At 41.2% G+C, this 25,192-nt stretch overlaps 1 non-coding gene across 1 annotated transcript; it reads right to left on the bottom strand.

Moving 5' to 3' along the window:
* Window positions 1-9,488: 9,488 nt before the first annotated feature.
* Window positions 9,489-9,618, bottom strand: LOC132646164 (small nucleolar RNA SNORA44). The gene has a single exon (XR_009584289.1). It is a non-coding gene; the product is annotated as a small nucleolar RNA SNORA44 (small nucleolar RNA).
* Between the last annotated feature and the right edge of the window lie 15,574 nt (window positions 9,619-25,192).

Here is a 25,192-nt window from a genome sequence, read left to right as displayed (position 1 = left end):
TATGGCCTTACAGTTCTCTGGATTTCATCAGTGTCTGTTATGTCCCCCTTTTGGTTTTTGATTTTGTTAATTTAGTTATTCTTTCTCCATCTTTTAGTTTGGTACAGATTTGGCATGGAAAATCTTGTTGATTTTCTCAAAGAACCAACTCTATTTTGATTATTCTTTGCATTGTTCTTTTTGTTTCTATTTTATAGATTTCAGCCCTCTTTATTTCTTGTCATCTACTCTTCTTGGGTATGATTACTTCTTTTTCTTCTAGCTTTCAAGTGTGCTGTTAAGTTGCTAATATAAAATCTCCCTAGTTTTTTTTAATATAGTTTCTTAGTGCTGTGAACTTGCCTCTTAGAACTGCTTTAATTGTTTCCTATGAGTATGCTGTGTATTCATTTTCATCGACTTCTAGAAAATAGTATTTTTCTTATCTCTGTCTTGACCCATTTTTTTATTCAGTGGATAGTTGTTAAGTTCCCATCAGTTTATAAGCTGTTGTTTTTGTTGTTGTTGGTATCCAATGTTAATCCATGGTGGTCTGATAAGATGCAATGAGTTATTTCAATTTTCTTGTATCTGTTGAGACTTGTTTTGTGTCCAAGCATGTGGTCAGTTTTGGAGAAAGTTCCATGAGGTGATAAGAAGGCATATTCTTCTGTGTTTAGGTGAAATGTTCTTTAACAATCTGTCAGCTCCATTCAGTTTATAATATTAACTCCAGCATTTCTCTGTTTAGTTTTTGTCTGGATGACCTGCCTGTTGGTGAGAGTGAGATCCTGAAGTCTCCCACACTCAATGTGTGAGGGTCAATGTGTGATTTAAGCTATAGTCGTGTTTCTTTTACAAACTTTGGTGCCCTTGTGTTTGGGGGTATAGATGTTAAAAATGCAAGGTCCTCTTGATGGATTTTTCCTTTGATGAGCATGGGGTGTTGTTCTCTTTTTTTATTAGTTTTGGTTTGAAGGGTATATTGTCAGCCATTAAAATGCCTACACCAGCTTGCTTCTTAGTTACATTTGCTTGGAATATCTTCTTTCAACCTTTTACCCTGAGGTAATGTCTATCCTTGATGTCCAGGGATGCTTCTTGGATACAGCTGAAGGATGAATTCTGTGTTCGCGTCCATTCTGTTAATCTGTATCTTCTTATTGAATAATCAGACCATTGATAGTGAAAGATAGAAATGACCAATGATTGTTGATTCCTGTTATTTTGGTGGTGGTGTGTGGTGTGGTGTGGTGTGGTGTGGTGTGGTGTGGTGTGGTGTGGTGTGGTGTGTGGGGTGTGTGTATGTATGTGTGTTTCCCCTTTTTGGGTTTTGCTGATATGAGATTATTTCTTGACTGTATTGGCTGTAGTTAAGCTTAAGTTGAAGTTTTTCTTCTAGTACTTAAATAAGACTGGATTTGTAGATAGATGTTTCATAAATTCGATTTTATCATGGAATACTTGTTTTTTTTTTTTTTTTAATATATGATGATAGGAAGTTTTGTTGGGTAGAGTAATCTGGGCTGGCATTTGTGGCCTCTAAGAGTATGAAACACTTCTGTCCAGGCCCTTCTGGCTTTCACAGTCTTCTCTGAGATTTTAGGTGTAATACTAATAGGTTTGCCTTCACATTTTGCTTGGTCTCTTCCCCTTGCAGCTTTTAATAGTCTTTCTTTGTTATGCACATTCAATGTTTTTTTTATTATGTACTGAGGAGACTTTCTTTTCTGACCCAATCTATTTAGCCCTTTGTATTCTTCTTATGCCTTTAACAAGCATCTGCTTTTTTAGGTTAGGAAAATTTTCTTCTGTGATTTTTGTTGAAAATTTTTTGGGCTTTTGAGACAGTATTCTTTTTTTTCCCTCTATTCCTGTTAGTCTTAGGACACTTTTTATAGTGCCCCAGATTTCCTGGATGTTTTGTGTCAGGAGTCTCTTAGATTTAAGATTTTCTTTGACCAATGTCTGCCTTTCTTCTTTTGTATCTTTAATGCCTTATAGTCCCTCTTCCATCTCTTGAATTTTGTTGGTGAAGCTTACTTCTGTAGTTTCTGTTTAAATGTTCCTGTTCAAATTCCTAAATTTTAAAGCAGATGCTGAGACTTATGGCCAACTGTTGGGCAGAGTGCATGGAATCTTATGTAAGAAGTGGGAAATAGTAAAATCTGGAGAGGACAGGAACTTCACAAGGAGAGCAAAAGAACCAGAAAATTTGAACACAGCGGTCTTCTCAGAGACTCATGCTCCAACCAAGTATCATGCATGGAGATAACCTAGAACCCCTGCACAGATGTAGCCCATGGCAATTTAGTGTCCAAGTGGGTTACATAGTAATGGGAAGAGGGACTGCCTCTGACATGAACTGATTGGCCTGCTCTTTGATTACCTCCCCCTGAGGAGGGAGTAGCCTTACCAGGCCACAGAAGATGACAATGCAGCCACTCCTGATGAGATCTGATAGACTAAGATCAGAAGGAAGGAGAGGAGGACCTCCCCTATCAGTGGACTTGGGAGGGGCATGCATGGTGAAGGGGAAGGGAAGGTGGGATTAGGAGGGGAGGAGGGAGGGGCTTATGGGGGGGATACAAAGTGGATAAAGTGTAATTAATAGAAATTTTTTTTAAAAAAAACCCAAATTCCTAAATTTTTCATTTCTAGAATTACCTCAGTTTGTGTTTTCTCTATTGGTTTTATTTCCACTGTCAGGTCTTTAACTGTTTTATTAATTTCCTTCAATTTTTTTTTTCTTCCTCTAATTGCTTTCTCCATTGCTTCCAGTTGTTTGTTCACATTTTCCTGGCTTTCTTTAAAGAACTTATTTCCTCTTTTATGACCTCTATCATCTTCATACATATGGTTTTAAGGTCTCTTTCTTGTGCTTCAGCGATGTTGGAATATCCAGAGCCTGCTGGGCTCTGAATATTTTCAGAGATAGCTGGGCTCTACCATGTCACATACTATAGAGACATACTGTCCTGGATGTTATTGATTATGTTCTTAGGCTGGTATCTAGGCATCTGGGTTTGGGGTGATTATAGGTCTAAGTGTTGATTTCTGGGTTTGTCTTTGTTGGGTAGGGTTTTGTTCCTGAGGCTCTGTTTTTTTCTCTGGATTTTCAGAGAGTGTGATGGCTGTGCATTGCCCTTTTTACTGGCTCCACTGGTGTGTTCACAAGGAATGCTTGCTGTTGTTGGAGGCTGAGATGCAGTCAAGAGTCAGAGGAGGGAGGTCAGGAGGTAACAGTCCGTGGGATACACTGGAGACATGGGCAGGGGGAAGGGAGGCTGCAGCTGTTTCTCTGTTGCAGTGCTAGGGACAAGCCTGAGGGATTGGGTCTACTGGAGAACAGAGACAGCAGAGAAAATCTTCAAGCAGGCTCCTGAATTTGATTCTTAACACAAAAACATAAAATTAAAAACAAGCCCAAGAATATTCACAAGATTATAAAAATAATCAGCATCCATTTCTGGGAGAGACGGAAGAAGGGAGGGAGAGAAATTTGCCATGGTGTCTGTGAAGGCAAATATCTGGACATGACCTCAATTCTCCTTCCACCTTTAATAACAAACCAATTAAACAAATTACGATGACTCATTTTCTTGTTTTAAAATATGCCTGTACAACCATCAAAAATCTCAATGACGTTATGTATTTTTTAAATTCGGAAAAGGAAAAGAGAAGTTAGGCAGTTTGACTAAGACTAAACAATAGACTAGCCATGATGCCAGGATAAGCAGCCTGATCCCAGATCCATACTTCCTACTATTGCTTCCTTGATAGCTCTTACTCAGTTGTCTGTGTCTCAACACTGTCAATCCCCAGAGCTTGTGACACGGCTTCTGCTTTCCAACTCTTCCACTGACAGTTTCACCTCTTTTCTTTCTGAATTCCTCCCTCTTCCTTGATGTCTATTGCAGACTCTTTTACTTCTCTTCTCATTTCTCTTATCACAATTTCTTCTAGTCTTCTTCCCTCAGTTATTAAGACACTTGTATTAATTATTTTTCTATTGCTGTAATAAAATACCATAACCAAGGCAACTTTTCAAAGAAAAAGTTTATTTGGGCTTCTGGTTCTAGAGGGTTAGAATCCATGATGACAGAGTGGAGGCAGCAGGTGGCAGGCATGCCAACTGGAGTGGCAGCTAAGAGCTTACATCCTGAACAGCAAACAGGAATCAGAGAAAGTGAACTGGGCATGGTGGTAGCCTTTGAAACCTCGTAGCCTACTCTTAATCACATACTTCCTCCAGTAAAGCCACACCTCCTAAACTAGTCCAAACAGTACCATCAACTCAGAACCAAGTACTCAGACATCTCAGCCTCTGCAGAGCGTCCTCATTCAAATCACCACAACACTGTTTCTCAAGATTCCATCATTGATTCTCTATTTGTGATTCTTTTTAAGGGACTTTCTATACCTTGCCTTTCCTCTATAACTCCAGGAACTTTGCGAAATCTAGATACTCAGTTCTCCTTAGTAAGTATCAACAAGAGCATGTTTCCTGGGCACTAGTGTTCACCAAAATCTGGAGTTGTACCATCTTCCACATCCTTTTTGCCTCTTATTCTGTTATCTGTTAATCAGAAGAGCCACAAACCTATTTTTATATTACCTCTTATCCACCTTTTCTAGATATTTCTGGGTTTTCTGTCTGTCTTAGTCACTTTTCTATTGCTATAAAAGCAACACAATGACCAAGGCAACTCTTAAAAAAAGAATACATTTAATTAAGGCATTGCTTACATACAATGTCAGAAGTTTAGTCCATAATCATGGCTTGGCAGCAGGCATGGCAGGCATGGTACTGCAGAAATACTTGAGAGCTACATTCTGACCCACAGGCAGAGGGTAAGGAGAAAAAGAGAGAGAGAGAAGGGAGAGAGCACCACTGGGCTTGGCATGGGCCTTTGAATTTTCAGAGGCCGCTCACCAGTGACATACTTCCCCCAACAAGGCCACACCTCCTAATCTCTTCAAATAGTGCCATTCCCCGTGACCCAGCATTCAAACAGCAGCCTATGGGGGCCGTTCTCACCCAAACCACCACAACTCGAATATGATAGGAACCTTCTTCTTCTTGCATTCAGTCCTTCACATTTCAGAGACACTCTTTATCCTGCTATGAGAGTATTCTACAGCAAAATATTCACTGTAACACTTTAGACATAGACATATCTAAAGTTCTCCATGGATCTTTGCCACCAGCAATGACAGAAAGCAGTCCGCCTTCCACAGTGTGTCATTTGAGGAACTCCCTGACCTTTCTCCACATAGTCTTACAGCCTCATCTTCTATGCCCTTTGACCCCCTACTGAAAACTCAGTTCTCAGAACTAATCCCCTAACAATGGCTCCCAGTTTTTACAGCTCTCTCTCGGTCTTTTCACAAGTTGTTCTCAGTGTCATGAATGGCTTTCTTATCTTTTTATGGTCGGAAAACCTGATTCTACTTTAACATGAACTCAAATGACAGACTCCATGAAGCTTTCCTCAATTTTCCTAACATTACTTTCCTTTCTCAGTATCCTGACAGCATATATATCTGTTATAAAAGTTTTATGTGTTCTTTGATGTATGAAAGCTAAAAAGTGAATCAGAAAAGAGAGTGATAACCGTAAGGTAGGAAGGAGAGAAGGCAGCAACATGACAGGAGAGGCCCAGGTAACAGCAGGAAACAATCAATTTCATGAAAAACTATAAATGAGGAGTTTGGATGCTTCCAACAAAAAGAAATCATGAATGTTTAAAGAAGTGGAAGTGCTAGTTGGCTTGACTTGATCAGGACACGTTGGGAATACACACGGAATTATAGGTACAGAAAGTATGTAAAGATGTACAATTTTTAACATGTGCCAGTTAAGGGCTACAACTGACCAGCCACATAGTGCTGTAACTGGCAATGCCAGAGCATGGTCTTATTTTAGCCTGGCTCCAGGCTTTGTTTGTCGTGGTGCAGATGACTCTGAGGAGAACAGTGTTTATGTTACATTCTGCTGAGAAAAGGGAACACTGCCTTCGTACTGGTGGAGTGATGTTTTTGTGTACTGTGAAAAGGTTGTCTTTGTATATTCAAATACTGATTTCTGTACCCAGAAAGTTGAGTACAGGCCTGATTTTGGTATTGTAAAGCATTACCTATGTCAGTGTTTTGTAGATGTGTTCTCAATCACTTTCTGGTTGGTTGGATAAAAAGCTGGCCAGCTAATAGCTAGAGAGGGAGGCAGAGATAGGGAGTCTGGGAAAGAATCAGAAGGTGGGAAGATTCGCCCACCAAGGGTGGAGGAAGAAACAGGGTGTGGGGACTGAGAAACTGAGGAGAGGTAAGGAACCACATACATGGCAGAAGATAGTCAGTATAATAGGTTAACAGAGGTTAGAAGAGCTAGTCGGAATAACATTAAGCTAAGGCCTAAAGCTATTAAACATAAATATAAGTCTCTGTGTCATTATTCAGAGTTGGGGCGGGCAGAGAAAGTCCATAAGGTTTTATTGTACAATACATTTGCAGTTATAAACTTAACAGCTTGATATTTAAGCTACTTTGTTGCTGAAATTTTGGCAAGAAAAGAAAAAGTTACTGCATATCTAATCCTCTGTCTTCTAGAACTTTATTCTCTTTTGGAAAAATGAGATTTCGGGGGTTAGCAAACATGCCCTTAAAAACATAATTACTTCAGGGCACCAGCTCTGTTAGAAGCCTTGGCTTTGATTGGCAGTGTATACGACCAGTAGCAGAAGATAAGGATTCCTCACTGGGGAGTGGAGGGTGTGGTTGTACATGTGGCCCCTTCATAGGAAAAGGAATTTCCCAAAAGAAAAGCTGTGGACGATTTTTCCAAAGCAGACTAGTTCTCTACTTTCAGGAGGTCAGAAGCACTTAAGAGGCCATGGAATTCTGGTAGAAGCAGCCTGCTCTAAACACCCCAAGGAAACACATACATTCCAGAGCCAAAGGCTCCTTTCAGCCAAGAACCTTCCTGCAAAGAGCTTCTTCGTGAGTTGAATTCAATTCTTCAATATATACTTTTTTGCTTTTTTAATTTTATTTTCTTCTCCTGAGAGACAAACAAATTGGCCGTGAAGACTAATGAGCCCAAGGAATTCAGCTTGCCCTGAGTTCTTGAATTCAACACAAGAGAACTCACGGTCTCACTCAGGTCTGAAGAACAGCAGTAAAATGCCTCTCCTGGCAGGCAGAGGGCACTGGAAGGAGGCGGCTGGTTTACCTGAGTGTGCATAACTAAAATTCTTTAAATCTCAAGGTACAATTTGTCAGGGAAGACTTGCTAGTGCCAATAGAAACACCGGGGGGAAAAAGTAGCAAATAAAAAGAGGGGGAGCAGAAATTTAAGTCCATAAAAGTGCTGAGCTGCATGGCACTGAGCCGGCCCTTAAGAAGGGCTGGGAGGAGGCCTCTCTCACCCAGGTAATGACTGTTCGGGCCCCATAAGGAGATGGTTAAGTCAAACTGTGAGATAACTATGCTTAGGAGGGGAAAAATATGTCAATCACACTTTGCCTTTGACACAAGGAAATTCCTTGAAACTGAGAATGGAGAGTGGAAGGGAGGGAGAATGTCTCCTGATGTGGGTGGCCAGGAAACCAGGGGCCAGAAAAGCATGAGAGGGGAGAGGGAGAGAGAGAGACAGAAGGGGGAGGGGGAGACACAAGATTGAATTCTAATCAAAATGCTATGAGGCGTTCACACCAGGCCTTGAGAGAATATTAACAAAGTTATGTAGGGGGAGCCTTTAGCCCCAGGAATTATTAGTGAATATGGAATTATATTTGCACAAACACTACCAGATGCAAGGAGCTAAATGTCCTGCAGATGTGGAAGGGGCCAGAGTACGCTCCAATAGGCAGGAGCTTTATTTGCTTTACCCGTCTTCCAGAGCAAGGGCAAATGCTTCTGAGGGGTTACATTTCTGGAATGACCACCACACCATGAACCCCAGTTTCCCAAATTCGGCTTCGTCAGCTGCCATAGTGCCTCAGCCAAGAACCGTGCGGAGTAGGCTCCAGGTGGGTTTGACTAGCTCACCGGCCTGCTAGTAGTCCAGTCTCCTTTGTAGAGGGGGAGGGGCAATCTGACATTCCCAAGAGGGATTTCCTGAAAGATGAGCGAGATCAGGGCAAGGCACATCACAGCCGCTCTAGAGTGGCGCTGTGAATACAGATCCAACCCCCAAATGAAGGAGCCAAAGCATTTCCTTCTTCTATGGACCATCATACCTTCCCATCAGCTTAGATCCTTTGCTGCTGGAAAGGACAATACTTCATTTCTAACTTTGGACAAGATACTATTTTCGGAGACTCTCCTGAACACAAGCCCCTAAGTCCCGACTGTAGTCCTTTGAGCAACAGCAGTGAGGCTACTGGGTTGTTGGGAGGTGAGATGGCTCAGTGGGTAGAAGCCTTCCCACCAAGGTTGGGTTTGATCGCCAAGGCCCACACACTGGAAGAGAGAACTGGCTCCTACAAGCTGTCCTCTGACATCCACATATGTATCGTGTGGCGTGCACACATCCCCCATCCCACACCCCTCTCACGTATAAATAAGTAAAGGATAGTATGAAGGTGGAAATGTGAGCATCATGAGCCAATCTTCAGAACACTGATATGACATGTAGGAGCAGGGAATCTTAAAGCCAGCCTCGTGAGTTCTCACGGGGGCTCTTTCAACGCTGGTTACCTCCCTGAATGGTTGTATGTTTTCATATGGTTCATCAAGCTAAAGAGCTTAACGCCGAGGAGTTACTATTGCCCTGCACTCCCCTAACGTTTTCCTCTGGATAGACTGGTATGTGGTTGGGTTGGAGATAGGTTTAGCTTGAGCAGAGTGGAACACATTATACGGGTCAAATAACTTTTCTGTAGAGTCGATTGCTAGTTGTGTTTATATGACTGGATCCAAGGAACACTCTTATTGACTGCTCACTCAGTGATCTGGGCAAACAAGAGATATCATCCTGGGATATGAATGCATCCTATAATACCCAGCTCTGAAATTAGGATGGTGGTAGAGGAGGAGCAAGACCTGAAATACAAAGCCAGAAGCTGGTATGGAGAAGTTGTCTGGATGTTGTGACTCTCGATGTCTCAAAATTCTAACAAAGGCACTCTCAACCTGAAGACAATCATAAATATGTGTAAATGGCACTGTGAACAATGAAAGCCTATGCAGAGGAAAGTTCTCCTAAGCTAACAACAATAAAAATTTTGATTAAACACACTGAAGAGGAAAGTTAAAATAGGAACAAGCTCCTATTCTGCTTGTTCAGTGTGATTTAATAAAAGAGTTGTCATCTGAAGAAATGGTCATAATCAGCAGAGTGGTTATGTTTGTGCATAACATAGGTATTCCAGACAACTACCAAAAGCATTGCACTGTCTTCCAGGACTTGCTAATATTTGTACTAATTCTTTTTTAGCTTCTTTCAAATTAACAATTTGTTTCAATTTCTTCTTTTTTTTTTAACTTTTTTATTTTATTTTTTTTAAACGTCTAGTAAAACTGAATGGCAGCTGCAGGCACTGTATTGACCTGGACTGTCAAAGTCTCTCCAGTTACTCCAGAATGCAGTTGGGGATCCCTTAGCTACACCCAGCCATAGCCTTTGAAAACATGATAACGCTTTCTCTTTCTAATTAAACACTTACTTGACTGCCTCATATTAAAGTCAGAATTGTGCTTTTTTTTTTTTTTTCTAAAGAAGTTTCCAAGAACTGAATCAGAGCACATCACCTGAGTTTGGTCTTGGTGTCCACTTCCAAGACTCTGTATTTCCGTGATCAGTGTGAGAGGCTGGCTCTGTTCATACTGTCTGACTTGAGACTTCCAGCCACAAAATTCTACATGGATTTAAGCCAACTTCTGTCTTAGGTGCAGGAAGGCATTAACCTAGCCCTCACATCATTCCCTGACCTACCAGAGGGCACATGGAACTTTGAAGAGTTTTCTGTCCTGTTCTAGGATTCAAACGACTTACGTGGACACCACCCCTCCTCTACTCCCACGCCACTTACCTGCCTCAGAGTTGATAAATCTTAAAGTTTTCACTATCGAGCTTCCCTTTGTTTCCTCTGATACATGCTCTTGTGGCAATTCCCCCATCTTACAACAGTTTCGGTGTTTACAGATCACAGAAAGAAGTAAGAAAAGTTACCCCAAAACTAGGTTGAAGGATTGTTTAACTACAGTTATTTAGGCACTCTTGTTTGTTTGTTTGTTTTTGTGGGTTTCACTGTGTAGCCTTAGGTGTCCTGAACCACACTGGTCTCAAACTCAGGCAATCCATCTGCCCCTGCCTCTTAGGTACTGGGATCAAAGGTGCCCACCACCACGTCTGTCTGATCTAGGTATCTCTTAACTGAACTTCAAAACACGCAGGAATTCACCAGGTTAACGGCAGGCCTCACAACCTCGTGCAGTTCTTAGTGAGTCTGTGCTGTAGGTTAGTCACACCAACATGGAATGTTTACGTGCGTTCCTATACTTCTGAGAAGAGAGGATTAGCAATGCCTCATAACCCTTGTTACATAAAGGCACATTTCAATTTCAAAACATTATGAGGACCCAGCAGAATTTCCAACCATAAAATGTCTGAAATGAATTGAGGGTTTGTTGTTGTTGTTGTTTGTTTGTTAATTTTTTTTTTTTTTTTACTTCAATGCAACTCAGCATCTATCATGTTACTGTGAAAAGGAAAAGGAACTAAGTTAATTTTGCATCAGAACAGAACACCTCGCTTCTGCATGGAACGTCCGTAGATCTCCTGACCTGGCCCCCTAGATTCTTGGGAATGGCTTCAGCTCCTCAAATATAACAGCAGCAGCAGCAGCAGCAGCGTACCGCGCTGCCTCCAAGCCTGTTGCCGTAAAATTAGATTGTGTTATTTCTTTCCCGTTGCAAAAAGTCCCATGAGCCCTGAGTGTCAAATGATTAATGACTGAAAGCTCCTACACAAACAAGAATACTTAATAAAAATAACCCCCTTTTGCCCCAGTGATAGGCACCAATGACCTGATGCGGAGCCTTGATCCAGTCTTAAATCGGCTGAGATACTCTTCCCCTGCTGCGGGCAATCTGGGCTGGAGTCCTTTGACTTCCTCCGCCAGCAAGTCCCCTGCTCCTGCCTGCCAGTTCAGGCTTTACCCCCAGGAATGGGAAATCTGCTCGTGTTTATGTAGGGCGCACACATGGGAGGCCTCCAGTGTGGGCCATTGAGGGGTCAGTATAACTTCTCTTTTTCAAGGAACACGCTTGTTTGACCTATTCCACAAAATTACTAGGAAAGTTGTGTGAGATCAAACTTTTCATCAAATTTTCATTCAGGTTAGGCCCTTCCTAGGAGAACCCCCTGCACAGCTGCAGAAAAGCTCTAAGACAAGCACATTTCTCTCCCGACCGCTGGAACTGGGGTGTACTTGGAAAGAAATTCATAATGAAATAGGTTCTGGCAAATTTTGAGTTTACTTTTTGTTTGCTGTCTATAACCCATTCTTCTCTTAAGATAGAATACAACTTTGTGGGATGGCTGAGCGCAAATATGATCCCAGAGCAAATTTAAAACACCCTGGGTGGGTTCTCAACCAACTCAGACACATATTGAATGGTCTTGTCCTCAACGGATTTTCCTTTCCTTCTCTTTGAGTAGATGAACAGTTAAGTGAGGGAGTCCCCGCAGGAGAAAAGCACCTTTGTGTTTCAGACCATCATCATGTGAATAGTTGGCGGGGCATCACAACCCAGAACAAAGCAGGGTGAGGGGCTTAAAACTACACCAAACTGATCAGGATTGGAAATCCCAAGAGAGACAGTTAGAAGCTGTGGGATCTTGAGCATTTTGTTCACATTCCCTCAGCCTAGTTCTGTATATGCGAAGACGGGCAAAGTCCCACAGATTAAAAAGGGTTGGAAGTAATGTAGTTAGCAGTCCTTGCACATTAGAGGGCTGAATGCAGGCATTGGGATCCAGAGAGGCGGGAGCAAGAATTTGATGAGTTTTGTTCCAGAACAGAAGCAAAAGTGGAGAATGACTGACATAGAACAAAACCTGTCCTCAAGAAATCCTGAGCATCTAGTTCCTTTGTAAAATGTCAGTAAGTATTCTCTGATTTTTCCATGCATATATCAATCATATACAGAAACTGTACATGTTCTTTAGATCTAGAAGTCCAGATAGGCAGTACAGCTTAAACTTCTCATGAGTTAGGCTCTGATTTCAAGCTCTGAAACTAAGTAACCCTAAAATAAAAATAGTCGGTCAAGTTCTTCAGTTACACAAGCTAAGACTATAACACAATTATGGCTGCCCCCAGCCATAAAGTGAGGAATTTAGAGGAGAGTCTGGTGGCTTTTCTGGGAGGAGACACTGGAGTCAATGTGATTCAGTTTTCAGAACAAAGAGACAAAAAGGGAGAGAAAGAAATGGACAACGAGAGCTTCTGGGATTTGTAGTCCCCTGCAAGGTTTCAGCTAACAACTGCTCAAGCACAGAGAAAAACTACCTTAAAGAAACATAACCTCTGTTGTCCCAGGATGCAGAGGGCCAGGACAGTGACTGTTTCCATCATTCTAAGCTGAAACTCTCAGAAGTCTTGGGGCTGAGGCTGGTAATAAGCACAGTCTAGTCCCAGATGTGGGGGAGAAATCAAAATCAAACTAAATGTTGTCCTGATCCTGCTGAGCAAAGACTAAATCAAGATCTGTAGCATCAGTTTGTTCCTTCATCCTTGGTTATACTCCAGAATGGTATCCAGCACCTTTTAAGGTAAACACATAATGTTAGGCATCTGCTGGAAAATGACCAGGGACACAACGGAAGAGTCAGCAAAAAAATAAATAAAATAAAGTAACAGTGAACAGGGCAATCCATTCCATTTAAATGCTTTGTTTAAATACTCGGGACTGACATCTGGAGTGCAAATGAGATATTATAACAGTTTTAATTATTTATGATATACGCTGTTAATTACCTGACTTGTGCATAGACACCTTGATATATAAAGAATAAAATTATAAGGGCTCTAAATAAAAAAAAAATCACTCAAGAACAATTCCCAAACTATAACACTAATAAAGAAAGTTAGTAGAATAGTTGTGGCAACAACTGTTCCATATGTTCAGAATGTGAGAAAGGGGCTGACACTATGGCTGGACTGTGGAGTATCTGTCAGCATATACCACACTCTACTTCAGAAAGGATGGAAGCCCCACAGGCTTTCTCCTTCCATGATAGCATGTCTGTTGGTGTCTTTGTAAGTAAGGGCTTGTTTACAAAACCATGTTGACAAGACTTATTCTGTAGCATCTGACATTTCAAGGGAGACAGTTTCACAGCAAATTCCCCATTCCACTGGCCCTTGCAATCTTTCACCTTCTCTAATACTAAACATCATATATAAGTATAAACACACACACACACACACACACACACACATATATATATATATATATATATATATATATATGAGGCCATGAAATTTAAAGAGAGCTAGGGGTACATAGAAGGAGTAGGAGAGAGGGAAGGGAAGGAGGAACTGAGGTAATTATATTATGATTTTAAAACATTAAAAATTATTATTTAAACAAAGTAAACTAGAAACATATTTAATAGATCAGGCAAAGATAATAAAAATGTTTCTACAGAATGCATTTCTAGCTTAAGCACCTGTGAACCACACCTGTAATTCCAACACTCAGGAAGCTAAAAGAAGGATCCCAAGACAACATAGCCTGGGGTCTATTGTAACACCCTATTTCAAACCCTCACCTAAAATAGCTTCTAAATATGGAAGCTGAATCATCGAAGTTGTAAAATGCACTGAACAAGATTCACATCAGCTTAGGCATCAAAGGCAAATTGTTATGTAGATTTGGAAACACAGAAATAGAAACCATTTACCATGAAGCACAGAAAAATTAAAGACACTGAGAGAAAAGGGAGTGCATTGCTGGTCCACAGGACAATATCAGACAGACCAGTAAGTGTGTGATTAAGACACACGGCAACATAAGACACAAAATATTGAGGAAACAGTAGCTAAAATATTTCTAAATTTAAAAAATGCCCAATATGTTTCAACTACAAGAAGCATGAGGAAATATGAAAGTAACAAGGCAGGTCATAATCAAATTACATGAACAAGTGTGTGTATGTACAGAAATGCTGTGAGGTATTATGATTAATACTGTTATCAATATGTTAATTTTTAAATGAAATTGAAATTGTAACTATAACTTTGGAAGTCAAGAACACAGAGGAAATCTCTACTCTCGTCTATGAAAAGGGAAATAAAGGAAGCTAAACAAAAAAGTTAAAATAAAATAAGAATTCACCCAAGTCTCAAATTAACTATATTTAGATATAATGAGACATGAGCTCTTAGAAGGGTTATTATTTTTAAAAAAAAATGAAAGAAGGTGTTGACCAGAAACATAACTGTGAAAAAAGGAATACTTGTATTCTGTTGGTAGGAAAATGAATTGTCCAACTATTATGGAAAACTGTACATGTATTCACCAAAAAGCAAAGAATAAAGTTACCATATAATCTAGCAACGCTACTTCTGTATGTTTATCAAAAAAGGGTTGAGATCATACATGTATGCACTCCTGTGTTGGCTACAGTTATATTTATTTGCAAGAGCCAAGTTCTAGAATCAACCCAAACATCCATCAATAGATGAATGGATAAAGAAAGTGTGGTGTCTGTGTTCAATGAAAGAAGAAGAAGAAGAAGAAAAAGAAGAAGAAGAAGAAGAAGAAGAAGAAGAAGAAGAAGAAGAAGAAGAAGAAGAGGAGGAGGAGGAGGAGGAGGAGGAGGAGGAGGAGGAGGAGGAGGAGGAAGAGGAAGAGGAAGGAGAAGAGGAAGAAGAAGAAGAAAAAGAAGAAGATCCTCTCACCTCTGATATGAAGAAGCCTGGAAAGTAAATAAAACGAGTGAAGACAGACAAATGCTCATGGTCACATTTGATGAGGGACACTCAAGGTCAGACTCATTGAACTACAGACACAGGATAATGTGGTTATAATATGCTTGGATGGAGGAAAATTGGGTTACATTGGTCAAGGATGCAGCAATTTAGTTAGGTGTGAGGAACGAGGTCAAAGTGAGTTGAACATCACAGAGACCATAGTTATGAACAGTATATTACAAATTGATATCTCTAAAAGAGGCTTAAGCAATCACTCTACATATATACAAAATAAATGTATGAGGCAACCCATACGTAATGGCTAGAAGTAGCAATACCACAGTGTTCCCATGACAAGATATCATACATACTATAAATATGTGTGTGTATAATTTTCACTTGCCAATTAAAATATTAAAGGAGCAAAACTGTCACAGAAGAATTTTCTAGTCCCTTAACATACCTTTTAAAATGGAAGTAAAATAACTTTGAAACTAACACACACACACACACACACACACACACACACACACACACACAAAGACAAATGATATAACTACAGATGGAGAAAAATGTAACAAAATCCAATAACTTTTCTTAGTTCTTCTTTCTCTTTCTTTCTTTCTTTCTTTCTTTCTTTCTTTCTTTCTTTCTTTCTTTCTTTCTTTCTTTCCTTTACATCTCCGATCCCCCCTCCCCTGCTCCTTAGATAAGGACAGCCCCTCTCCCACCACCAACCCACACCAGCACATCAAGTCCCATCAAGACTAAGCACATCTTCTTCCTCTGTGGACTGGCGAGGCAGCCCTGCCAGGGAGACCTGATCAAAACACAGACAACAGTGTCCATGTCAGAGATTAATTCCTCTTCCCTATTTTAGGGGAACCACCTGAAGACCAAGCTGCCCATCTGCTACATCTGTGTAGGGGGGCTAAGTCCAGTCTATGCATGGTCCTTGGTTGGTGCTTCAGTCTCCGTAAGGCCCCTGGGCCCAGGTTAGTTGACTTTATTGATCTTGTGGAGCTCCTGTTCCCTCTGGTTCTTCTATTCTTCCCCGAATCTTTCCCAAGACTCCCTGCACGCTGCTTAATGCTTGGCTGTGAGTCTCAGCAACTCTTTTGATCTGCTGCTGGGTGGAGCCACTAGGAGCACAGCTATGCTAGGCTCCTGTCTGGAAACACAGCGAAGTATCATTACTAACATCAGGGGTTGGCTCTCTCCCATGAGGTGGGTCTCAGGTAGGGCCAGGTATTGGTTGGACAGTCCCTCAATCTCTGCTCTGTCTTAATCTCTGCACATCTTATAGGCAGGGTGAATTTTGGGTCGAAGTTTTTATGGGTAGGTTGGTGTGAAATTTGCAAGCAAATGGATGGAAGTAGAAAAGATCATCCTCAGCGAGGTAACCCAGACCCAGAAAGACATACATGGTATGTATTCATTTATAAGTGGATATTAGCCATATAATACCGGATAACAATACTACAATTCACAGACCAAAAGAAGATACGTAACAAGGAGGACCCAAGGGAGGATGCTTAAATCTCACTCAGAGGGGAAATAAAATAGACAGTGGAAGCATCTGAAGAGAGGGAACTGGGTAGGAGAGGAATAGTGGAGAGAAATGAGGATGGAGATCAGAACTGGAGAGAGCAAGGGCAGAAGAAAAGAAGGCTTGCAGAGATAAGAGAATCCATGGGCAGGGGCATCTCTGTGACAAGCTGGAGACCTATGACAGGATATGCTCCTGGGAGGGAGGATATGGGGGTGACTTTAGCTGAGACTCCTAGTAGCAGGAGTCATGGGGACTGAAGAGGTCACCCTCTAACTAGACAACACTCTTTCTTTCTTCCTTTCTTCCTTCCTTTCTTTCTTTTTCTTCCTTCCTTCCTTCCTTCCTTCCTTCCTTCCTTTCTTTCTTTCTTTCTTTCTTTCTTTTAAATAGTAAACCAGTTGAGGATATAGCTTATAGCATGTACAAGGCTCTGGGGTTTGAGCCCTAGCATACACTACAAAACAAAAAATAAAGCCAGAAATCTCACTAAACTGCCTAGAACAAATATCTTTGATTAGATGAAGAACACCAATAGAACTCCTATAGCTAATATACTTAATAGTCTAGACTACATGCTTCTCCTCAGAGATCAGTATCAAGTAGTAATTTCTGCTCCATACACAAATTCCAAATTATACTGGAGGTAATACCATAATAAGGGGGAAAAGAAACAAATGGCATCCATATTGAGGGAAAGAAGTTAAGTGTCTTTATCACAAATGGCAAGACTGTGTACATTGGAATCTCAAGGAAGCCACAAAGAAACCACTAGGACTAATTGATGAGTTTAGAATGGTGATAGAATACAAAATCAATACCCAAAAATTAATTGTATTTTTGTACACCAGCAACAGTTAGAAATTAAATTATAAAATACCGTTTACAGTAGCATCACATGAAACATTGGATACCCTGACAATGAAGGGTTGATATTTGTGTACTACAAACTACAAAATATTGAAGAGTCAAATATGGGTTCATGGATTAAAAGATTTATTAGTTAATATGTCAGTCCTTCCAAAACTAAACTGTGGATTCAACTGCATCTCCAGCCAAAATGCTACAGGCTTCTGTTGATGAAATCAACGAAAGAGTCATAAAATTCATACAAAAAGGCAAAGACCTTAAAATGCTCAATAACACTTTGGAAAAACAAAACAAAACTGAAGAGCTCACATTGCTTGACTTCATAACATAAAACAAAGAGGCTGTATGGTCCTGGTGTTGGGAGAGACAAAGCAAGCCACAGAAGAAAGCTAGAAAGAAACCCGTACATGTGGCGAACCGGTTTGGACAAAGGCAAAGACAATTAAGTAGATAAAGAACAGTCTTTCCATCAATGATATGTTAACAATTTATGTTCGTTTAAAAGATGCACTCCAATCCATAGTGCAGCATGTGCTAAAAATTACCTCAAAATGGAGTATACATCTAAACGTAAAACCTAAAATTATAAACCTTGAAGTTGTTGTTTGCTAGACCACTTGACCCAAGCCATAGGCTTTGTAATGTTACAACCCTAAATAGTTCAGTAAGTGCTTGAAAAATGAAATAGGCACTGCTTGTTGCTGATCTTACACCCATAAAGTTAAGGCCTGATAGGACAACGTCATATAATACACAACCTATATTCAAATCTCTTTAAATGCCCTGGTGATATCCTCTTCTCACTATTTATTTCAATACAGAAATAAGCCCAGGGATATTCGCTGTATTCAGTTTTTGTATATTTTTATTTCCTATAATTTAGAACAGACCCTCACACACACCCAAATTTTTCATTTTATGACCTTAATATTTTTCAAAGGCCCATGCCAGTAGTATTGAAGGACACCCACCAATATGGATCTGATTAATTTCTCCTCTTTGGAGGCAGACACTTTGCACATGCTTCATGAGGGGCAGTATGCATCCCCCCACTGCCATCAGAGCTGGTATCCGCAGCGTCAGTCTGCCATGCTGGCCAAGCACGTAGTGAGGCACCTGCTCTCTCCATTGCGAAGCCACTTTCCCTCTGTGATAGCTCTTCTCAGTCTGCACGTTCGGTCCTCTCCAGGCAGCTTACCAATGATTAACTTTATTTGAACCACTGATTGCACTGGTGTTGAAAAAAAAAGGCTAACTTTGTAATTTTTTTTTTTTCAATGCAGTTTATTCAGGAACCTTGAACAATCATCTGACCCTGGGGAAAGCCAGCCCACAGCTTAAATAGCCTCTGGGTAGCCAACCACAGCATGCAATGCAGATAGGCAATGCAGATAGGTCCACATACATGGAAGCAAGCCAGATCCTCAGCCTTAGCCAAATGTGGAGTTGTTCGTGACAGAGAGCACTCACCATCGGGAAGGTGGAAGGCGGAAACCAGCTCCATCTTTAAGGCGCGGCATTACGCAGCTCTCTACAGTTCCCCCTTTTTGTTTTAGACGCATCAGGCAAGAGTAGAGGTCTGATCTCTGATATTAGAAATAAATTGGGACTTTGTACTGATGTTCATTTAGGTGTCATCCACCCGAAGAGCATCAGACCCGTCAGATACCTTTTTCTCAGAGGCGGGACCTGGGGCATCAACCCGCATGCAATCAGACATGCTCTTCTCTGGGTCCAAAGCGGCTGACCCTGAGTGCAGTGCTTAGCCTTGCATCCTGAGCATAACATTTTAGCTTTTTATGGTAGCCAACCATGCTTGGGGAGACTGTCCTGCTTCAATGGCTGTAAAGGACTGAATGGTCATGGCTGCATTACACTGTTGTGAGACTCTAATCTTGCATATATAACTTTGTAATTTTAAACATTCGCTTTACATGTAATAATTGGCATTCTTCCGTAAAGGAGGGATTGCCTTCTGTTTCCTTTTACGGTTATCAGCATGCCTGCATCGATCTTAAAAATAAACATGCTTTATCTTAATGTATCACTACATGTCACATAATTATATTTAATTGATATGTTACATGTTATTCTCTGGGATTCTCAGACTTCCCCAAATGTGACCGTAGGAAGCCTGTACCCATGTCCAGACACAGCAGGGCTGATGCACATATGACAAGCATGCAAGACCCACGCAGAGTCAAGCTAGACAAAAATCCCAGCAAGAAGAACACTATTTGCAATTGGTTTTTGCTGGGAGAGAGAAAAGCAGTTGCTTTTTGTTTGTTTGTTTGTTTTTGTTTTTGTTTTTTTCAATAGAGTGACAGTGGGTATACTCCTGTGCTCAGGAGTAGTTGATCAATGGACTCGTCCGTGTGTGTGTGTATGTGTGTGTGTGTGTGTGTGTGTGAGAGAGAGAGAGAGAGAGAGAGAGAGAGAGAGAGAGAGATTGCTATTTTTTTCTTTTGGTCTTTTTTGGGGTTTTGGTTGTGTTGTTATTTCAGTGTTTTGTTTTTGAGGGAAGGAGAAAGAGCATGTAGGTGGGTGAGTGGGAGATTGGGAGAATCTGGGAGGGCTTGAAGAAGGGAAAATAATATATATGCTTTTTACAAATAATTAAAGACACAACAATGGTGTTTTAAAGGCACCGGCAGCTCTGCATCCTAGTACTGCTGCTGTGTCATCCCAGGCCATGAGCACCTATGTGAGATCTTTCTTCAAAGTTATAACTAGCCTTTTGCCCCTGAAGCCTTCTTGCTCGAGCGAGGGTTGGCCTTAAGAAAGCCAGCCTCTGACTGTGCGTAGTGCTCCTGGTAGGACTCACCACACTCGTCTCCCATTTCCAGGGTTTCTTGCCATTTCCCACCCCACAGTTACTTTTCTCTTTTTAATATGAGTGTCCAACTACCAAAACACATCTTCTTCTTCAATCCTATTTTATTCTTGAAGACAAATAGAATTCCAGTACCCCAATGCCTTTACTAGCAGCATGCCTACTAAGTTCTAGATTGTATAACAGGTCATTTAGTTCCTAGACTTAATGCCACTTGAATTCTGTTTGAGTTGGTTTTAATTTTTCTCATCTGCATGGTTATGTTATCAATGTGACCTTAGTGAGTTTTCTCATTTCTGGTTACAGTCAATGTTTGCTTCTTTTGCCTTTTGAGTTTAGTTCGAGTTTTAACTGTGGTACATTTATTTATTTACTGGGTGTGCATGTACCATCATCCACTCATGTGGAGGTCAGAGGATAGTTTACAGGAGTCAGTTCTCTCCTTCTGCCAGGGGTCAAACTCAGGTCAACAAGATGGCACCAACTACCCTAAGCAAGAGAGCCATCCCACTGGCCCTTTGTCCAGTTCTGAATCCTGAAGTCCTTATGATCCAAAAGTTCAATCTGTTTCAGAAGCTATGGAAGGCTAGCACATCTCTCCCACACAATAACTATTTGTTGCCCTCTTCTATCCCCTTGGGTAAGCATTTTCTTTTCTGGTTTATCTTTTATCTTTTGCAAACATGAGAAAATGTGTGCACGTGGTTTTACTTTTCTCTTCCACCACAAAAATGACATGCTATCTATGCTCTGTCTCATCTTGACTTTTGTTTTCTATCACAAGCATGTTTTGGAAGTCACTTTGTAACAGGTCATGGGGGCCTTTATACTGATTTTATGGCTGTATGATACTATGCTGTTAGAGGGACACACCCTAGTTTTCCAGATCCCTACAAGAGACATTGAGTTATTTCCATTTCTTTTCCTCTTTTTTTAAATTAAGGATTGTATTATTATAGTGAATGGTTTTCATTGTATAGTGTTTCATTTTGTGGAAGTGTGTCCTAGTGTTTTGCACCCATGAGTGTATTCAGTTGCTAAGGCTGCATAATAAAAATACCAGAGACTGTATGGCTTCAGTAACAGAAGTCTATCTTTCCAGGGTTTGGGAAAAAAACCAGGGGCCAAGAGCAAGGTGCCATCAATGCTGTCCTGTTTCCTTAGTTTGCAGATGGCTCTCTCTCCACTGACCTTTGTAAATTACCTGTGTCTTAATCTTCTCTTTAAGAGGCACTAGTAATATTCGATTAGAACCAACACAAATAACATTATTTTACCTTAAGAAACTCTTGAAAGTTCTGTGACGTTTCATGTTAGTGAGCACAAGGCTTTGACATATGAGTCTGAGGTTGCTACTGTTCAGTCTACAACAAAGAATAAGCACTAGGCATTGACCAATTCTACTTCTCTATGTTTTTATGCAGTTTTGCACTGGCACCCGTAACCACACACTTATTTTTACTTTTCTTAAAATACAGTTCTTTCAGAAGTTCTTTCAGCAGCCACACTGAGAGCTTTTCCTCTCATACTGGAGGGTATAATATTATGCCTCTAAAGCCAGGACTGCTTGATGAGAAACTCACGCTCCATTTCCACAGATTCCATTTACACTGGCATGTTTTTCCTTCCCACCATCTGCTTATCCAAAAACTAACAAAAACAGTTCTGAAGCCAGCCGGAACACACACTGTTGAGACACAATTTTTCCCCCATCTAGATGCTCATTTATAGATTCCATGCCCTGCGCCTCTCCTCTGCTAAAGACTTGATTCCGCAAAGTGGCACAGGTGAGTTTTCTACTAAAGAAAATATGTGAATGTGTAAATGTGTAGATAGGTCCTGAGGGAGCCAGGTCTCCAAGGCTATGAGGTGAGAGCAGGATTGAACACACTTCTTTCTAGAACTTGAAGTGAGAGGCACATGTATGTTTAGGGCCCGGGGAATAAGAACTAAGTATAACTCTTGCTGTCCCTTACTATACACTCTCATTAGAGGGATCACTTACCCAGGGAGACAGCAACACTCGCAGTTGTTATGGCTACTTCTGGCCTTCCTCTCTTTCTGCATCTGTCCCTTCCTTCCCTCTCTCTTCCCATTCCTCCTCTTCCCTTCTTCCTTCCTTATTTCCTCACATCCTTCCTTCTTTTTCTCCCTTTCCTCAATTCTTCCTTCCTTATTTTCTTCCCTCCTTCCTTTCTCACTCCCTTCCTCTTTCTCTTCTCCTTTCTTTCCTCCTTTCCTTCCTTTACTCCTTTTGCTCCCTTTCTTCCTCCCTTCTTCCCTCTCTCCTTCCCTTTCCTCCTGAGATGTTCAGCTCAGCAGGCAATACTCCTTCCCACAAAATGGTTTTTACTTCTGTGGATTTAATAAAACCTTCACTGAGTAAAAAAAAAAAAAAAAAAAAAAAATCCCAAATCACTACCTTTCAATAGCTGTCCTCAAAACGGGAAAATCAGCATGTTTGTTCTGAAGTGAGGCTTTGTTTCATATAATTCTCTTCTGCTCAACCTGAAGGACCCACATGAACTCCCAAAAAAGAAATCTGAAAGTGGTCAAAAACTTAGAATAGAGGTGCACAGACCATCTGACTCTCTAACTGCAAACTTAGCTTTATCAGTGGTTTACTTTCTAGATAATAAGGATCAAAAGTAGTTTTCCTCTCAAAAATCACATCACTGTTGAAAAACATAAGCACATAATTACTTTGTTATCAGAGAAAATCTGATCAATATTTATCGGAGGACCAGGAATTTTTAGAACTTACCAGACCGCCTTGAACCCCCAAACTATACAGCCACACAGATATTCCAGGCGAACCCTCACCAGCTGGCCAGAGTGAAACTCCACAAGGCCATCAGTATCCTGAGGAACCACAGCATGATGCTCAGTCACGTTTCTCCAGAGCACTGACATCTTCTTAAACTACCGGATGGCGTGTGTAATTTTTAAAAATACAGTTTAGAATACTCGTTAGTATGTGGCAGCTCCCCGAGAGGGTGGGAGGCTCCTCCTCGGTTTTTGTGGAGTATGGATCAGCTGCTGCTGCCAGAGAAGGCAGCTCCCCTCAGCAGCTTACCAGACTCAGGCATGGTACAAAATCCAACCCCATGGTATGGTAACTTGATTTTTTTTTTTAAAGGAGCTGCTTCTCAAAGTAGGGACTGCTATCTCAAAGAGTGCTGCAATTGAAAGAGTTCTTAAAACCTCATGATCCCGATCAAGTGGGGGAAAAGGAAAAAAAAAAAAAAAGCATGAGCACTTCTGACAGGACCCTGGCCAGTCCCACTGCAGGAACACTGCCTGATCCTACCTTAGCTTTGAACACCTACCGTTCTATGCAGCAGCTGACTGTCCTCCTAAGACTCCTCTGTCCCACCTGAACATGGATTTCTGACTTAGTCTCCAGCTGACCAAATGCATGACCAGTGTCTGTCAGTTATGTGAAAACAAACAGATGTCTCCCTCCCACCTTAGACCTGCAGAACGTATTGCTATGTCCCTTCTTCATACACAAACATGAGCTAAAGGTAAATGCAAGTGTTTTATGTTACACTCTGCCCACACACCTCTTTGGTAAACCAAGGTGAAAATATCATTGAGAATTGTATGAACATTGTTATATTTTCATATGTACTCAGTTAGAATTGAGAATGATTTTTCTAAGTTTTCCAAATGGTAGCTGGCCTTCAGGTACCTTAAATTTTGTCCAAACTACTACAGACACTCTTTTATCCCACTCTAGCCAATTTAACAACTATTTACTGAGTGTTTTCTGTGCACAGAGTTATTTACACTCTATAACACTGAGCAAGACTCGTCATTTCTCCAGAAAATGTTAAGGGTTCCTGGAAAACACAGTTAGCCAATGGAAGGACAGGGTGTGAGAGAGCCTGTGAAACGTGGAGAATAGGACACTGAGGGGCATCAGAAATGGTACTAGCTCCATCTTGGTATATTTCATGTGGCTTTATATGTTCAGTCTGCTGAAGAAAAACATGCTGTTTGGATTATAGAAAGGGCTGTGAAAGTATCCTGTTTAGGAAAGCAAATGAAATCATGCATATTTCCCCCTTGGCTTTGTCTGTGTGCAATGTTTTCTTCCAAGTTCCTCCTCTTATCTCCATATGAACCTGTGATTCCTCATGAGTTGCACAGCATACTGGCTCTAAATAGATTCCTGGGAAAAGCACTGCAAAAGCCTGTGTCATACCAGGACGTGGACGGCAAGGAGGTAATGGAACCAAGCAGGAACACCAGGTCCCAGGAAAAGGAAACCCCAGCACGGCTGGCACTGGTTAGCAGAAGAACTGACACCACCGGTAGGCAAGGTGAATGCCCCAAGCTGTAATAACCAGGCTACTCTATGGAAATGTGCTTTAGGCTCACCTCCTTGAACCATCCCTTCCCATTGCTGTTCTCAAAGTTAACACCCTCCTCTGGATAGCACTTCTACGAATGTGTACTGTCTTATGTGCAAGGCAACCATGGAGCCAGCACTTTTTTTTTCACAGTTTATTCATTATATATCCTGATTGAAGCCCCCTTCCTCGTCTCTCCCCAGTCCCACCCTCTCTCTTCCTCACTATCCCCTTTGCCTAGTCCACTGCAAGGTGGAGTTCTCCTCCTTTGCCATCTCCCCATAGCTTGTCAAGACTCATGAGGACTGCCTGGTCCTGTTCCTCTGTGGTCTGGTAAGGCCCCATCACCAGGGGCAAGTGATCAAAGAACAGGCAACTGAGTTCATCACAGAGGCAGCCCCCCCCCCTCTTCTTACTCAGAGATCCACATGGAGACTGAGCTGCCAATCAGCTACATCTGAGCAGCAGGTCTAGATTCCTCTCCATGCATTGTCTTTGGTTGGTGCATCAGTCTTGGCAGGAACCCCTGGGCTCAGATTTTTTTTTTTTTTTAGTTTTGTTGCTCTCCTTATGGGGCTCCTGTACCCTCCGTGTCCTTCTATCTCCACTCGCCTCTTCTTCCATAAGACTACCTGCACTCTGCCCAAAGTCTGGCTGTGAATCTCAGCATCTAGTT

This window comes from Meriones unguiculatus, chromosome 10 (assembly GCF_030254825.1).
Source record: "Meriones unguiculatus strain TT.TT164.6M chromosome 10, Bangor_MerUng_6.1, whole genome shotgun sequence".
NCBI lineage: Eukaryota > Metazoa > Chordata > Mammalia > Rodentia > Muridae > Meriones > Meriones unguiculatus.
This window is presented reverse-complemented; position numbering and strand designations above follow the sequence as displayed.